This window comes from Pogoniulus pusillus, chromosome 17 (assembly GCF_015220805.1).
Source record: "Pogoniulus pusillus isolate bPogPus1 chromosome 17, bPogPus1.pri, whole genome shotgun sequence".
NCBI lineage: Eukaryota > Metazoa > Chordata > Aves > Piciformes > Lybiidae > Pogoniulus > Pogoniulus pusillus.
The window spans coordinates 8,684,455-8,702,500 of record NC_087280.1 but is presented as its reverse complement, the minus strand read 5'-3'; positions in this window follow the sequence as shown (position 1 = coordinate 8,702,500).

Below are 18,046 nucleotides of genomic sequence, written 5' to 3'. Positions count from 1 at the left end.
TGCATGTTAACAATTATGGTCTGCTAGTGTATGTACCTTTATACTGTCTAGGCCTCTGCATTTGTCATTATTTTCTGTTTCTTGGACATCTTATCTTTACTCTCCAAAACGTGGACTGTGCTGTGTTTGTATGAAATGTGAAGAAGACTTTATTTTTCAGTTATATCAATGAGGTCTACATTGGTTTTACATAATGAAAGATGCTACTCTTGCCTATGGACTGTGCCTTAGATTATAATGGCTTTAGTGACACCATTTTTATCCTAATCTGGTTCAACTGTAAATCTGTTCAGAAGTTTCAGTAAGTATCTTTTGGCTAACTTCTTGAGATAAATATCTCTCAGAAGCAGAGCAACCTTCTTAATGCAATTCCGTATCGTCTGCCTCTTTTCTTTGTTCTGATGTTCTGATCACTTCCACTACCTACAAATAGGGCCTTCTATTTGAACTCTTGAATTTAATTCCTCCTCTCAGCATCTATCATACTTCTACCCCACCAAACATGTATGTCAGTGTTAGATTTGCTTTAGCTGTAATCCTGACTGTGGTTAGTCTTGTCTTCCTACATTTTCCTAATGCAGTTTCTTCTATGTGGATTTCCCTGCTTCCCCTTCTTCAGATTCTTGCTTGTGTAAATCAGCACTGTCTATATTCTCTCATATGCAAGAAATCACAACCACATTGCCCATGTCCTCAAACACCTCAAATGGTTCCATGCTCAACTCACAGACTGCTTCAAAAATCATTTTTTGATTTTTAAAATCATCTTGGGACCATTCTAGCTTTTTGCATGGAGATTTTTTTTACACTTCTTTTCTCTGTTCCACTCAGAGGCCTAATATCTACTCTTTTTTTTTTTTTTTTTTGGGTACTTGTCTTTCCTTGATTTCATGTTTTTGAAGCATGGATTTCCACCCATTTTCAAAGTCCTTCAGTAGTGATGCAAGTAAAGTGATATTGATTCACACCATTTTCTTTCCATCTTTGTCTCAGATTTTCTCTTGCAGTTTTACATTTCTGAAGGTTCAGTATTTTCACAGTAACACCTATTGTTGTGAAGCACCATCTGGGATATGACTCTAATGAAAAAGGAGATACAAAATAACTTGAGTTTGGAGATATGCTAGTGAGAAACATTTGCTTAACCATATGGAAACTGCATTTCTCTAGAGTGCAGATCTAAAGCTAAAACAGTAGGGATGTCAAGGCAGCTCCCCAGAAAATTCTTCAGAACTCGCACAATATCTTTTTAAAAGTCTGTCACTTTTCCTTTTTTAATGGAGAAGTTCATTAGCAAGTTAATGAGGAATGGCACTTTAAAGATGTTCTTCTGTAGCTACACTCTGTTCCCATTTAAGTCCTTAGTAAACTACGTAACAGAGAAGTGTTGTGACAGTGTTAATGTTTTTGAGAAGTCCACCCTAGAAATCCATGGCAATCATATTCTAAATCAGTGCTATTCTTTGTGAATTAGATGGAAGATATAAATGGTGTGCATAAATGTTGCTGTTCCAGATCAAGACTTGCAAAATACTAATCAGAGAAGTTTTAATGAATTAAAAAAAACCACAACAACCAAGCTCTTTTTTGGGTAGGGTGTAAGAACTGAGTCACACTCTGATTTGGTAGATTTTCAGGGCAGGAATGTATGTGGGTTTTGTTTGTAAATAGAATTTAATTTCACCCACTGGAGGTAGAATTATGCAATTAAACTTTTAAAAAAGCTTCTGGCACAAGGATATTGCAGCACTGTAAAACTGCGAAAGGACGTTTCACACCCAGAAGTTATCCATATGGCCACTGACCACATGTTTGGTAGAGATGTGAACAATATGTCATTGGTATTTACAATTCCAGGTAGTTTTCTTGTATGCAATAAAAAGTAAATACTTAAGCAACAGTCTTTGCTGTGTAGATCTTTAATGGGTGTGGGAAATTCTCTTTAGCTAGGAATGCCCATCATTTGCTGTCTTGGGAGATGTGTTGGCAACAGATGGGATCTCAAGAGCTTTGATTCATTGTTATTCTGATTGTTAAAACACAGTTTTTGTTTTTTTTTTGTTTTTGTTTTTGTTTTTGTTTTGTTTTTTTTTTTGTGTCCTGAAAGGGTGAAAGGGACTGTGGAAAGTAGGGGAAGAAGTAAATAAAGTTAGAGAGAAAAAGAAAAGAAAATGAGATTTGGAAGAAACAATGAGATGAGAATCCCAAGAGAAATGTTGAAAATTATGGGAGAACTGAGAGCAATAAGTTAGGATGGAGAATCCTGGCAAATATTCAGCACATACAGGGTACTGTAATGGCAAAAAGGAAAGAAATAAGAACAAAATACTGCTCAAAGTTCCCCCCCTCTTTTTCATCTCCTTTACTTGTGGTAGTGGAAAACATAATGTGGGACTATTTTAATGGAATTAAATTCAATAGTGCAAGACATGGTACTGTCAGAAAGCAGCACCTGACTTGGTCTTCCCTGCAGCAGAACAGATATAGTACCACGTGCAGTTTAGCAAAACAAATTCTGGGTTAAAAACCTTTGATTTCTTCCTTCTTTGGAAATTTTTTAAAGGATGTCTTGGGAGAGTGTTTGGAGATTCTATTGTTGTTTGGAATATGGCATGCTGCCCACATCTGTGTGGGGTTTTTCAGCAGAACCTTAACACTTCCAAACAGATGTTTCAGAAAAATAACTTTTCTGAAATGTAGTATGGAAAGGTCTGACTATATTTTTGTTACAGAAGTCAAACAGATTGACATGTTGAACAAGTAAGATATTGTTTTGAATCTTACATAAGATGTAATCAAGAACATTAGTTTAAAAATCCTGTCAACCTTTTAGTTGGTGTGTTTTTTTTTTTCCCCCCATAAGCCTTCTGGGAAGAGACCTTTCTTCTCCACAGGAAAAATCAAGAATAATTTTGCATTAGACAACATGAAAAGAAATAATACCTGAGCTAACGTGAAGGTGGCCTCACTATTTCAAAACTGTGTCAGTTGCACAGAAAAATATAACTGTGATTTCTCAGTATAAGAAGTATTTTGAGGACATGGCCAAATGCAGTCTATCCTTCACTAGTAAATTGATTTTCTGTTTTTTTAGACTTGCTACCATTCAAGACATGCAAGTAACATCTCTTTTTGGCTTTTCCATTCCAAACTGATTCTCTAATTTGAATGTCTAGCAACTGGGGGATTTGAATATGAACATTGCCAGAAGTTTGGTGGTGTTGTCCAGTACAGAGAGGGAAGTTCTGTATAAGACATTACAGGTGATTGACCAATTACAATGAAAAATGTGGAAAATTCATTATGCTGAACAAGCATCCAGTCTATCTCCTTGCCCAGAGGAGTGATGTTGTCTATCTCAGTCGTTCCTGACAGATGTTTAACTGTTTACACAGATGCCCATGGGTGAAGATACCACAGTTTTTCAGGTGGTCTAGTGTAGTATTTTAACATTAAAAGGATTTTTCCTAGTGCCTAATTTTAATTACCATTGCCACAGTTTATGTTTGTGGAAATCAGACTCTTCCAGTACTTTTTGTATAGCCTTTTACATGTTCAGAGATTGCTACCACTTCTAATCTTCCCACTCTCCAACACTTTCTGGAGTGTTTTCGCTGGGTGTTGTACCTCTATCCTCATTAGTTTCTCTTTGCTATCGCAAACGTGCAACTGTAAACATGTGTTCTTGCTCATGCTTTTGTTTCTACACTGTTGTGTTTATATTTTTTTACAACAACATGACATGGCTGACTTCTATTCAGTTTGTGATTAACAATAAACCACAGATACTTTGCTGTAAGTTCCCCTTTGTCTGATATGTCCACTTCTTTAGCTGTGCCATGTTTTGAAGACATCAGCAGTTCAGTTCTGATATTTTCAGCAGAGTTGGTTAATTTTTTTAAAAAAGCTTAAGAAGTAACGATGAAGTATTTTTGTGGTCAGGCATATTTTGATTTCATATCTGATTTTTCCTCTATGTTTTTTGTGTCCTGAAGTCATCAGTACCAAATAATTATAAATTAAGTCAAAATATTTGGGACAGAACCTGAAAAGAGGCTAAGTATCTTAAACATGATCATTCTCCTTAAGGTGACATGCCTGAAGACTACTCATAATAAAGGACCATATCTCTTTTCAAAGTGCTTTTAAATAGGCTGCAATGATTAACCTACTCTGTCTCATCGTAATTGTTTTCTAAGCTGACTGCTGCTGGAAATTATTTGATTTGGATCTTTATAGGCTGGACCTAAATAGTTTGAAATAGGTGTTCAAGAATGCCTCTTTCTGAGAGAGGCACACTTGATGGAAGTACCTTCCCTTGCTTGTCTCCATCATGGTTTCTGTAAAATCTCCTTGTCCCCCCTTGTTTCACTTCCAGTTGACCATCCTAAACTGTTTGACAGTTTTTGATGAACATATTGCTTTGATTTATGCTTTGAAGACAGGAGTCAGTAATTTCTGCTGTACTTGTCAGTCATTGCTAACCTGTTAACAGGATTTCAGGAGAAATCATGAGGACAAAGGCTAATGGGTTCTCTGCCACAATCACAGGTCTTCTGCCTGGGGCTTGCATGGTGCTTGGAAGACTGTGTGACTGGCATTGGCAGCTGGTCAGCTCAGGGGTACTTCTCTGTCATTTTGACAAGCAAAAGCCTTTATAGAAGGGATAGATAATCATTACAGACATTCTCCTGCTTATTGTATTATTTAGGAGAAAAGTGGTGTTTGGTAGTAGTGAATCATGCTGAAAGTCTTTTCAGTACCTCTCAGTTTAGTGGATAGCCATCTCTCAAACATGATACTGCTGTGCCCTGTTAACTCAGTGTGAACAAATGTTATGGTGTCTCACAGTGTTATCAGCCGCAGTGCATTCAGCTTGAGTTCTTGTGAGTAGCTGCTGTTACTGGTCTGGCACTGGGGTGATTCTGTAACTTTTTAAGGTCTGAAATTCTTGAAGCTCTACAAAAAATAGATGGTGGTAATAGGCAGAACTTCTTCCATGAGTCCCATACTCATGTTTCTGTAGTCTACAATTAGCAGTTAAGGACATATCCACACCATCTTGCAATTGCAGATTGCAGCAGTAAAATATTTCTGAAGATTTAAAACCACTAGGTTTGAGCATGATGCTGTGCTGCTGCTGTTTGGCACAATGATTGTCTAGACATGTGGCTGCCCCTTATTAGCTTACTTTCCTGTTTGAATTTTAGTAGCAGCTGAAATGCAGAGGGTAGCATTTTAGCAAACTGTTACAGAAATATTTGGGGAATGTAAAGTCAAACAGAAATTATTTCAGAGTCCTACCTACTGATTGAGGTCACCTTTTCTGTAACAGCATGACAGATTTGGCAGCTCTCGAGACTGCAATAGCTTGCTTGAAGCTGGTGCAGAAGCTGAATAGAAGAAGGAAGAGAACAAGACAAAGATATTCTGTATTATCTGAACATATTCTGATCTCACCATCTACACATGATCCATAAACAGTAATGCATATCATCTGTCTTCATCATGGCAAGACAGTATGGTGGTTGCGTGAAGGACCAACCTAGCAAACAGTGAACATGAAATAACTTTTATCTGCATATAGAAAGGAGGCTTCTGTCACTATGGATAGAAAAGTCTGTGGAATTCTTGCACTTCTAAACAATAAACAGTTACACAGTATTCCTCATTTCTTCCTATTTAACTCATTGCAACTGTAAAACATAAGAACTCTCTGAATGACGTGCTGTGACTCAGTTTGAGCCATTTCACTTCTTTATCTCTGTTTTTCATCAACTTCTTACTCATCTTATACATGAAACTAAGTTTTTCAAAACAGGAACTTTGTCTTCCTGTGCATATTTATCTTGTGCCTAACAACTGCCTCGATCTTGGTTGAACCCTCTTGATGATACCAGAATACAAATAACAATAGCAGGAGCAGCAGAAGCAATAACAGAGTAGGTGGTTTAACCTTTGATGGTCTTTTCCTGAGACAGCTCTAGATACTAGAATGTAGTCATCTATTTATTTATTTTTCTGTCTGTGGTGATTTGGAGCTGGCATATTGTCATACTACAATGCCAAGTCTACAGCAGTGTATAGCTGGCTTTATTGGTCACTGATCATTTTTTATTTCATGTTGCCTTTTGTTTGTACTTGTTATTTTAAAGGTGACCCCTAACTCTGCTTATGGAAAGAAATAATGAATAGATTGAGGTCTGAAGCTTCCTTAGTATTACTCAGAGCAAATGAATATTAGCAAGGGCTGGTACTGCTGTTCATCTGCACCTGCATGAAAGAAAAAAATGAGGGGTGTGGTGGTGGTGGGTGTATTTTTTTTCCTGCTCTCCCACCCATCTTTCTCCAGATGGTCCCTCATCCTGGTCCTCTCTTGGATTTCAGTTTGTCCTGTACTCATTTCTGTTGTGTGGAATTTGAGGTTTCTCAATAGACATTCCCTGCCCCCAGCTCACGCACTCCCCATGGACTCAGCTTCCTCTCACACATTCCATGCTGGAGCGTACCACTCTGGAGGCAAAGTGAGCCCAGGGAAGAGTCTATCCAAAACCTCTCTGTCCCAGGGTTGCACTTTCTTCATCCTCACCGTGTGAGAGTACTTTCACCAGTGAAAATGCAAAGATAACAGTTCTCATGCCACTATGGATTAGAAATTCCTGAAATATTTCCAACATCAGCCAGCAGAAAAGCAGGGTGATAGAAAACAAATGGTGACAAGGAGGCAACAGGGAAATAGGGAAGGGAAATTTAGGGCTGTATAGGCTAAGGCAACAAAAAAGAGAAAGAAAGAGACAAAGCCAGGAAGAAAAAAAAAAAAAAAAAGGCAGAAAGGGATGAAAAGCTGAGAAAATGTGAGGGCAAATCAAAGAACAAACGAATGAACCATGCAGGCTGTAAAATGAAAGAGAATTAAATTAAGTGCATGGAACAAATATTCAAGTAGTGATCAAGGATAGAGAGCAGATGCTGAATATGAGTGAGGGCCAGAAACACAACAGGGATTAAAAAAATCTGTCAGACAATTTGGCTAAATTCTTGTTCCGTTCCTATTTGGTTTGATTTGAGTAACCCACCCCTCATTTTTATTTCACCTTGTCCACTAGGAGTCTGGTGCATCCCACAGCAGATTATTTTACCAAAGTCTATTGCTAGTGTATTGCTTCTTACTGTTTTGTTTTGTTGTTTGGTTTGTTGTTGTCCCTTTTTTTTTTTCATTATCACTAACTAGGCCTGTTATCTGGGTAGGTCCAGGATGTAAGTGTTGCGACCTTTGTGGGAAGGGATTTCTTCTATCACTTAATGTGTTTATGTTTGAAATACATGCTCAAACCCATATTCATCCAAACCTCCTCACATCTTAGAATCATAGAATCAACCAGGTTGGAAGAGACCTGCAAGCTTATCCAGTCCAACCTATCACCCAGCCCTATCCAGTCAACTAGACCATGGCACTAAGTGCCTCATCCAGACTTTTTTAACACCTTCATGGACGGTGACTCCACCACCTCCCTGGCCGGCCCATTCCAATGGCAAATCATAGAATCAACCAGGTTGGAAGAGACCTCGAAGATCATCCAGTCCAACCTATCCCCCAAATCACTCTCTCTGTGAAGAACCTCATCCTAATATCAAGCCTATTTCCTAGGAAGTCCTGTGTTGCTGAGTATGGTCCTGTCACACCCCACACCAACCCTGCAAGGGAGGAAAACCACGGGAAAAGAACCAGTGTACTGGTGTGTAACTTCTGCACCAGAGCAGCACAATGAGCAGTAAAAATAAACAGGCAGAAAGGAACTGAGCCAAATACAAAGATTTCTCTCTCATAAAGTGTTAAAGACAAATACAATATAAAGCTTCACTTAATGAGCTGCTCTCAGTTACAAACCATCTCTAGGTTGGCAACAGCACCTTTACCATACTGCTTTTAACAGAAGCTGTCTTCCTTTAGTACTGTATTTTTCCATATGAGCTTGAGGGGAAAGTAATTTAGTTTAATAGCAACCACCCTCATTTTGAAGCAGGCCTGGATTTAAAGCCGGAAGCAATTAAATGTAATGAAGCCCTTAGCTTCTGCACTAGTATCAGAGCCATGTTATTCACAGCCATACTTGCACGTCCTTCTTGCTAATGTGTTACTGCTTTTTTCAGTCACTGCAGCCTGCGTTTTTAATTCCTGGTGGCCACTCTGTGATACAGTGTCTGTAAAGGTTAACAGGTTTACAGTAATGGTCTGGATACAAGGAACACTCATCTCAGGACTGGGGTATTTATGAGATTTCTGCTTATGAGCTAAATATGACCTTTTTTGGTGCTCTTTTTCTTTTATTGGTTTATATAGCAGGAGACTGACAGTTCCCAACTCTGAACAAAAATCTTTAAGGCAATAATTTAGAAATTTCCCTTTCAATGGCAAATTTAAAAGTAAAGATTGCCTTTTAAAGGAACTTGCATGCCCCTGACTACTTTCTTTCTCCCTCAGTAGCTTGATCAGATTTCTCTGAATGTTCCCTGAGTGCTCCTTGCTCAGCTTGGTATCTACACGGCTCCTTCTTCTGTTAGGCTTGCTAGGTCTTTGGAGCAGAGAGTATGGAAACTTCCTGAAGTCATTGGGAATCGAGCCATTGGCTTGAACAGGGACACGCAACAAAGCCTGTTTGTGTTAGCTTACTGGTAACAGTAACCAAACAAACCTTTTGTGTCCCTTTCAATTTACCAAGATCCAAATATCAGATGTAATGTGTGATAGAATCCCAAAAAGAAGGTCATCAAAACAATCGAATCATACAGGAATGCTGTGAGATCCACCCGCTGGTGTAAATAACTCTGTGACCTCAGTTTCATTATTCTTCCTTTCCAATGTCAAAACTTCCCACCATAAAAGTGTACCATGAAATGGAAGATGCTTGGTAAGCCTGCCTACCAAGCATGGCTTTCATATTCAGAGGATAAGTTAAAATGTATCTTTCAGTAATAAGTGTCTATTCATGTGTGTGTGTTTGTATGCAGTGAGGCTGCATATTGACTTTTAGAAACATTTTTTCCCCTTTTGTTTCATTTTGTTTTATCTTGTAAAGAATGTTCTATTAAAAGCAGGATCACACAAAGGCCTTGTACTGTGGAGGCTCAGGAAAGCAACCTCAGCTATCTCCACCTTCCTTCACCCAATGGATCTTGACTAGTCAGTCCTAGGGAGGGATTTTTTTCCATATGTAATAATAAATAAGGCAGGAATGTAACAGTGCCACAAACTCTAGTCTCATTACTCCTCTAAAGTGACTGCTGATTAGTTTCGCCCTTACCAGGCTGTCCTCTAAACGACACTAAGAGTTTCTTAATGCAATTAGAGGAAAAGTATGGTCCCAGTATTTTTTAAAAAAACAATTTTACTTTATTACTTTAGTGCTGAGGTCAGCAGCACTTTATCAGTAGCCAGTACCTTATTTTGGTGTCTACTGCCAAAATTTCCTTCCATAGTTAGAGGTGAAATATGCAAGCAGATCGGAGCTAATCATCAGTTTTCTTCTGGCAAGGCAGCACTTCCAGCTCCTGTTGATTTCCAAGTGGGCTAGCTAATGGGTAGGTAGTAGGGTGACTCTGGGTGGAGATGAATTCAGAGGAAGGTGGAAGCTGATATTTCCACTGATACCTTTTTCGAGCTTTTGTAAACTCTCAGCTACAAAGGAGCCTTTCTACGTGGTATTCAGAATGAATCCATGTGCTGACTTTTTTTGGCTGTGACTGTCATTAGTTGCTGATCCCTGTTTCTGTCAAAGTAATTTATTTCTGCATGCTAATGGGTGGGACAGTGTGCATATTCTAATGCCCTGTCTGAAAAGAGTGAATTTTTGGAGCAATGTGAGTGTGGTTTAATGTTCATGTAGACTGCCTGTTATGCTGCAGGCTGTTTTAGCAGTCTCCTTGCTATGATCATGCATTTCTTTACCTTATCCCTTAACCAAAACAGGACAGACTCTTTACTTGCCATTCCAGAGCAAAGCTGGTCAAATGGTACTTGATTTGTTCAGATACTGATGGATAGCCAAGATCATGCCCTTTGCAGTAGCATGATACTAGAGTCAGTTTCAGGTCCCAAAGGCTGTTTTACTGCACTGTGCCCCACATTTAAAAGAGCTTGTCTCATTTACTTGGTGCCAGCTTGAGATACAGCTGCTCTCATAATGTAGGACTGAAAGGATGGCATAACTCTGCAAGGGATACATGTAATTCCTAGGTGCATCTTTTATAGTACTGCTCATACATAGTTTTTCAGGTCTCATTCTCCCCCCCACCTTTTTTTTTTCCCCTAGCACAGACCACACACTTTAAAAAGACTATAAACTTTCATTGAAAAATACATGAAAACGTAGAGAGTTAATAAGTCATTCATGAAGCAAGAGCATTTTTCCTTTCTAGATTTGGAATGATCCTTGCAAAACCCAGCAGACTTGTGTATCTTTTGCATGCATGCAGAACAATTACACCAAGGAAAGTGCTGCATGATGGACTTGTTACTTGACAGATCTTCTTATTGTTTCTTCCACCATATGTAGAGATGCCTTTCCAATTCTGTAGATCTTGAAAGATCATTCAAAGGAGCTACATCAAAGCATACCTTGCATAGCAATGAAGACCCTTGTCTTTGAGACACTTTGCATCTCTTACGAAGTGACAGCTATGCTTTCCACAAGACAACACTGTAGTTGCTTATCTGACCTTTTATAAACAACCTGTCCACCCCAACAGGCTCACTTCCCTGTCCTCACTAAATATGGGAAAACCCTGCCTGCCGTGGTGATGGCCCCCGGAGCAGCACCTGCCCGCCAAAGCTCCATTCCTGGCAAGGGACAGCAGACACACAGATTTTCACTGCACCCATGGCAGTGCATGGGGCCTGGAAGCACCTTCTTCCATCTTTCTGATGGAGCAGACCAGTACCGTGACTTTGTGAATGGTGTGAATGGGAACTACACAGCAACAGATAGTGTACTCTTTCAGTCTTCATCTTCACGTAGGGAGCTGGACACATCTCGGGCAATGTGAGAGCAGTGTGCTCATGTGCTGGCCCCCAGGCCTCCTCTGACCCCTCCAACACATAAGAGGCTGTTAGAAGTGCAGGGTTTAGGAATCTGCCCAAGCTGTTGGGGAATGTTCTGGTCTCTGGCACAACATGGCAGCCCTCACATGGGCAGCAGCCCAGCCCAAACCTGATGTGAAGACTACACAGACAGAGGCATATGCTTTCACAGTTGTAAAGTTTGTGGGTAGTGTTGAGCTTTCAACATAGTGTGCAAACTTTCACTGGTTTTATTAATTACTTGTTCTCGAGTTTGCAGATTTTATTATATTATGTTAAAATGTATGTAAGAAGAAAGTATCTTTTTTTAAAGCTCTGTGGATTTTTGCATTTTTAAACTAATGTGAATTACATACAAGGTATTGATACAGTATTTATCAATGTATAGTTTAGGAATAGTGCCATATTCCATGAAGTGTACATGTATAGGCACATATAACAGCATATACTGTCATATCTTGTCTGACCTGAATATGCAAAAAATACTTCTTCAAAAGTGATGCAAATCTTCAGGTAACTGCTTTATGCCTTTAATTAAATTGTAAGTCCCAATATGCCCTAAATTTCAGAGCACTACTTGTGATATTATATACTATTAAACGAAGACTTGCAAATTGCAATCAAAAGTTAAATTTAATCTGGTAAAATTAAACTTATCACATATAAAGCCAGTTCTTAAAACCAAAGTTTTTGTCATATTTCACAGTTTCCATGAACATCTATTTTTACTCCTCCAAACTGAAAGGCAGAAAAAATGCAATTCAAAACAAGTAAAGGAAAAGAAAACCCAACCAGCTCCCACTTTCAAAGTAGCAACACAAAGCACTTAAAAATACTCCTCCATATGAGCAGGTTTTTTCATAGTTTTGGAGAAAATAATCTTCCTCTCTGCTCTTAGCTCGTGTAGTGCACTTCTGGCTTGGTGTACAGCTTTCTGCCGGCTGCTGTAATTTTAAGGGAGGTGGTTGTGGCTGGCTTGTCACTGCATGTCACTGGTCTTTCCCACATCATTGCAGATAGCTGTTTGGGTGAGGCTGCAGTGCAGCAGGTGTCTCAGGACAGGGGTTGGGAGAGGCAGAGTAGACAGGCAGGGCTGTACCAGGGGTTCGGCTGCTGTTGGAAGGGTGCAGGGATGGCTAAAGATTCTTGGCCTGAAGATTCCCCTGCCCATAGTGAGGGGCTCCCTGCTCCCTTCTTCTCTGGAGGCTGCCTGTGCACAGCCTGGCTCAGGCAGTCTCTGAGGAGCACTGTGTCAGTGAGGGACATACTGGTCAGCCTGGTAGCAGCAGTGCCCTGGCATGCTGGTGGCTTGGCTGAGGACAGCTCCTGGCTAGGATGGCCTTGCAGCACTTCAGCTTTTGCCAACATCCAGAATGGGCCTCACTAAACTACCTTTCACCCTCCCTGTGTCCCTCCTGCACTGGAAGCATCACTCAGTGCCATTGCCTTGGTGCACAGGGCTCATGCTTGGGGTGAGCACTGGCTCAAGAGGCAGGAGGTGTGGGTGGTTGAAGAACCTAGTGAGTGTTAAGTCCATCCTTTGCAGTCTGGCCCAACTGAAAAGCCACTTAGCAGACCTCTGGCAGCCCTTTTGTGGTCCTGGAGTGTGTGTGGCCTCAGTAGGTGGCTCCCCCATGGCAAAACAGGGCATCTGTGAGGCTAGGCATAGGTGACTGAGGCTTGCTGGCAGCACATGGATATGGGAAGAGTGCCTGGGTCGAGCACTGGAGCTGTTAAAGAGGAGGCTTGACGTGGAATCTGCCTTCAGGTCAGGTGGGTTTTTTTGGGGGTTTTGTTTTTTTTTTTTTTTTTTGTGGTTGTTTTTTTGTTTGGGTTTTGTTTTGGGTTTTTTTGTTGTTTGCTTTTTTTCTTCTTCCCCAAATAGCATGTGGGCTACAACTAGAGTGGTTTTATAGCAGAGGAGAATAGCGTATGTTTGATCCCACATCAGCACTGGTAAGACTACTAGAAAAGGGGTAAGTGTATAGAGTAACTGGAAGGCAATGGACAGGAGAGTTGTGTTTTCTTTGTCTAGGGAATTAGTTTTATTTTAAGTGTGAATGATGAGGAAGCTTTCTGCAGTAGGCCCCCAAAAGGGTCCTTGGTTATTGCTAGGACCCCATACCAGGGCATAGTGAGCCTTGGAGTCAGCAGTGAAGGCAGACTGAGCAGGTGCTTGACACCTGATCAGTCCTGGGAGCTGCATGGAGCAGATGGTGACAGAGTGGTGATCTGTTCCAGCATATTTTACAAAAGCCCTGTGGATCACATATTCTCTGACTGCATATGTTTTCTGAAAGCAGGAGAAATCATTTTATATCTGGGTCTGCTTTAGCTTTTTGGAAGAATGTACTGAGTGGTTAAACGTCTTAATAGCAACTCCATACAACCCAACAATTGATATTTTCATGATGATACAAGGCTGTCAGACCTGTGAAAAGAAATTGAATAAGCTACTCCACTTAGTAAGTTACATTAAAGTCGTATAAGTACATGATGCAAACATTGGAGTTGTTTTCCCTGTTTATAGCACTCTTACAGCTGTTACATGTCTGGGATTAATTTGTCTCCAAGGGGTTTCAACACTAGCCTCCCCAGTGCATTATGAGAGCCTGTAATGTCATGTAATCGGGGGCATATTATTTTTGTCGAAATCTCTGGGAGTGGTGTAAGAGGAAAAAGGAAACCAGCTAACTCCCAACCATTTGAATAAAGGTTAGATTAGTCTTGGCCTTCTCCCAGCTAGACCTGAAGCTTTTCAGTCAAACATTTGTTTGAAAAATGGAAAGAAAGACAGGGGAAAAAAAAGAAAATATGCCTTTTCTTCCTCCAGCATGTTGTTTGTATTTGTTTTTCTGTACTAATGTCACATGCTTTCTTTAGTGCTATGCCCATATTTGCTGTGGATTACATCACTGGAACAACAGATACCACCTGCTATCAGCAGCTATCACTGGAAGGTCTGAGTTTTGATACATAATTCCTACAGATGCTAGGGAATGCCATGGGCATTAAGACTTAATTTTAAGTAGGTCATGTTACACTGTGCAAGAAAACTTGTTATTTCTCTTGTGTATGATAGCTGCACAATCTTAGCTGGCCTGAGCATCATGCTTTATAACACTACAGAAGCTGTTTATCTGCTTGAAAGATGCTAGAAAATCTTGCATCAGTGACGTTTTGTAGGTGGCATGAAAGTCTCCCTGCACACTATTCTATATCACATACAGTCTGAGAATCTTCCAGTAATACAGCATAACTAGCATCTGTTTTGTGTGTGTGTCTGTCTATTTCTACATGCAGTAATGTATTCTGGTTTGGTTTTGTTTTTTTTTACACTTGTGTACACACATTTAGAGCAAAAGATGATAAAGTTTTTGAGATTCTTTAGGCTGTCAGGTGTCTTGATTTAACTGCAAAAGACTGGTGTTAAAGTGCTTCATTATATGTTATGAGCAAGTAATGTCTGAAAAAATCAAAAAGAACACTGGTCTTTAAGAAGTCTGGCTGCTTATCACCCTTCTTTGGTGTGGGGAATAGGTTGGACTGCCACAAGAAGAAATTTCTAACCAGGCAGCTGGACTGAGACAGTCATAACAAGAAAAAATTATCTGGTGCACTGAACTATGAAACAGATTCAGAGTGGGAATGAAGCAAGGGAATGAACAGGAAAAGGGGTGTACTTGGATACTAAGGTTTGATGAGAGTTCGGAGATGTTCAATGTTTTGCAGACATTCAGGCTATTTTTTTTTAGATGCATCTGACTTGTATGCCTTCTTTTAACTGCTTTTCTGTCCATGCCTAGTCGTGTATTGACTGATTGACTTTAGTTTCTCTGGTTGACTAGAAGTCTAAATCCTGTTAGAGGCCATATTTTGGCTTCTTAAAGAAGAGAATCATAATGAAAAAAATAGATTTACATAGATTTACATAGAATCAACCAGGTTGGAAGAGACCTCCAAGATCATCCAGTCCAACCTATCACCCTGCCCTATCCAATCAACTAGACCATGGCACTAAGTGCCTCATCCAGTCTTTTCTTGAAGACCCCCAGGGACGGTGCCTCCACCACCTCCCTGGGCAGCCCATTCCAATGGGAAATCACTCTCTCTGTGAAGAACTTCTTCCTAATATCCAGCCTATACCTACCCTGGCACAACTTGAGACAGTGTCCCCTTGTTCTATTGCTGGTTACCTGGGAGAAGAGGCCACCCCCCACCTGGCTACAATGCCCTTTCAGGTAGTTGTAGACAGTAATAAGATCACCCCTGAGCCTCCTCTTCTCCAGGCTAAACAGGCCCAGCTCCCTCAACCTCTCCTCATAGGATTTGTGCTCCAGGCCCCTCACCAGCTTCGTTGCCCTTCTCTGGACATGTTCCAGCACCTCAACATCCTTCTTGAATTGAGAGGCCCAGAACTGGACACAGTACCCAAGGTGTGGTCTGACCAGTGCTGAGTACAGGGGAAGAATAACCTCCCTTGTCCTACTGGCCACACTGTTCCTGATACAGGCCAGGATGCCATTGGCTCTCTTGGCCACCTGGGCACACTGCTGGCTCATCTTCAGCTTACTATAAATAATAGTTATATGCATCAGAATAGCAAATGTAGATATTAGTAGTCAAACAATGATTGTCACAGAAAGACACTTGATTAATAACTGAGAAGTTATTATAGTACTAATCTTGTCAAATCTTTTGTTACAATAGTTAATATATTCTGATGTCCTTTATTTCCACAGTGCTTTAAAAAGCAGAAAGCGTAGAAGTTACGATCTATTTAGATGATGTTGTTTTTCTTCTGGTTAAACCAGTTTCTAAATGATAAATTTAGATGGGAATTACCAATGACTGTTATGGAAACATTAAGAAAGTAACTGAGGATTGTGCATTTGAAAGCTATACATTACTTCTACATCAATGCACTATCATCTAATTTAAACTTCCAAGTAAAGTCACAAGAATGTACTTTTTCAGATTGTTTAGGAGAGCTTTTCAGTACTTTCAGGCGAAGCTGCAGTTAATTACTGTTACATATTGCTGTTTTCTAGCTCATGTACTCTGTGTATGAGCAAAGATAGTTCAGAGGTTAAATTTTTTCCCTGTAGCTATGCTGGGTGGACTGTGGCCACCCCATGAGAAGTAAGGTTTCAAAAGTGACCTTGAAAGTTACTCTCCTTAGGAAGAAACAAGTTGAGAGTCTGGCTGGGGTGTGCTCTCCACCCTTGGGAAGAACACTGCTTGCATTGCATCACTTGTTTGCACTGGCTCAAGCATATTATTGTGGGTGTGAAGGCAGCTGAATTGTCTGCAGTACCTGGTACCTTCTAAGAGGGTATTGCACTGTAATTGCACTGTAAAAAGAAAATACTAGTTGCTAAAAACAAGCAGCTAGTGTGACTTAATGCGGCTTGTTCAGTATTAGCAAAAGAGAGTAATAAAAGAGCAGAGAAGAGCATCATACAGACCAGTATAAACCACCCTATCTAAGTGCTTAGGTGAACAAAGAACCAAAGCAAGAAAATCTATCATCATTAATTATCTGATCAATTTACAAAATCATTGGCATTGGTGATTATCAAGAACTAGAAACTAACTTCTACAGTTTCTGCTTAAGTGTTTCCTCTCTATATATCTGAAATTATAGCTTTCTTTTTGTATTTTGTAGGTTGGATGGTTTGATTGTTTTATTGTTGTTGGTTTTGCTGGGGTTTTTTGTTTGTTTAGTGCTGACATTCTCAAGGCATTGTGCCTTTGTTATAGTGAAGTTGTATAATGGTGCCTTGATGGTTTGAATTCTCAGGACTTAACAACAGTGTTAGTAAGAGGCTCTAGAGTTCCCTGAGGGTACCCCAGCACAATTCATATGTTGAAATCATCAGTAATTTCAGGTTTGAAGAAATGAAGTACTGATTATAATTTGGATTAATCCGGGCAGGGATGTCATCTTCAAGTAAGATTCCTAGATTAGGAACACGCACCAGATGAATCTCACCCTACTTTGATTTGTCTGTGCTATAGGTGCTGACACCTGCTCTGTGGGTCTGATCTCCCGTTTGTCTGAAGAGATGTGGTCAAGAGGGTCAACAGAGTCTACAGAACAGCTCCTCTCAACCTGGATCTGTAACCTGAAGTCTACTGCCTGTGTAGGCTCAATTTTTCAAGGACGACTGGCCACAAACTGATGCCTCATTGCTTCCTTGAGGTAAGGCCTTGCAGATACCAATACCTATAGAGCTTAGATTTTCAGAGGTGCTGAGCACTGTCAATTCCAGTGAACTCAGACAGGATACAGTACTTAAGTCCTCTGCAATCTCACCTCCTATTGTGGGGAGCAGCGTAGGAATGAGGAGAGAAGGAGAGCGCAAGGAATTGAACTGTATGCAACCAAGTGAAAAAAATGCACCCTGAAATGCATGTGTATGTATAAAAATAAAAAAATAATATCATCTGGGCATATTTGTAAGTATGGAGCTTGACAGTTAACTGTGGAGAAACAGGAAACAACACACCAAAATTGCAGTAAACCAATACAAGTGCTGAAAAGCTCATTTGTCTACGGTTAAGCCTGGTAAAAGTTGATGGTATTATTTATTAGCTGAGAGATCCTGCACTGAGTTTAAATATGTAGAAATTAATGACTAGTGTGGCTATTTCTAACAAGAAAAAGCAGATCCCCCTACCTAAGGTCTTAAAGATCTCTAGTTTCAAAGAATTTCAAGGATTTTCTCTAGCTGAGTTTGTCAAAAGTGGAAAGTATTTAAATTCTACTCCTACAGATCTTTAGACAAACAGAATTCCTCTGTAAGAGGCTCACCAGTTTTCAGTGTGTGTGGTTGCATGCATTAATTTTTCCTTTACAATAACACAACTATAGTGTTGACATGCAAGAAACATGGCTCAGGAAAAAGACAGTACTAAGAGTGCTGTATTGGGAGTCAGGAGATTTGTGCTTGATCCCATCCTTTG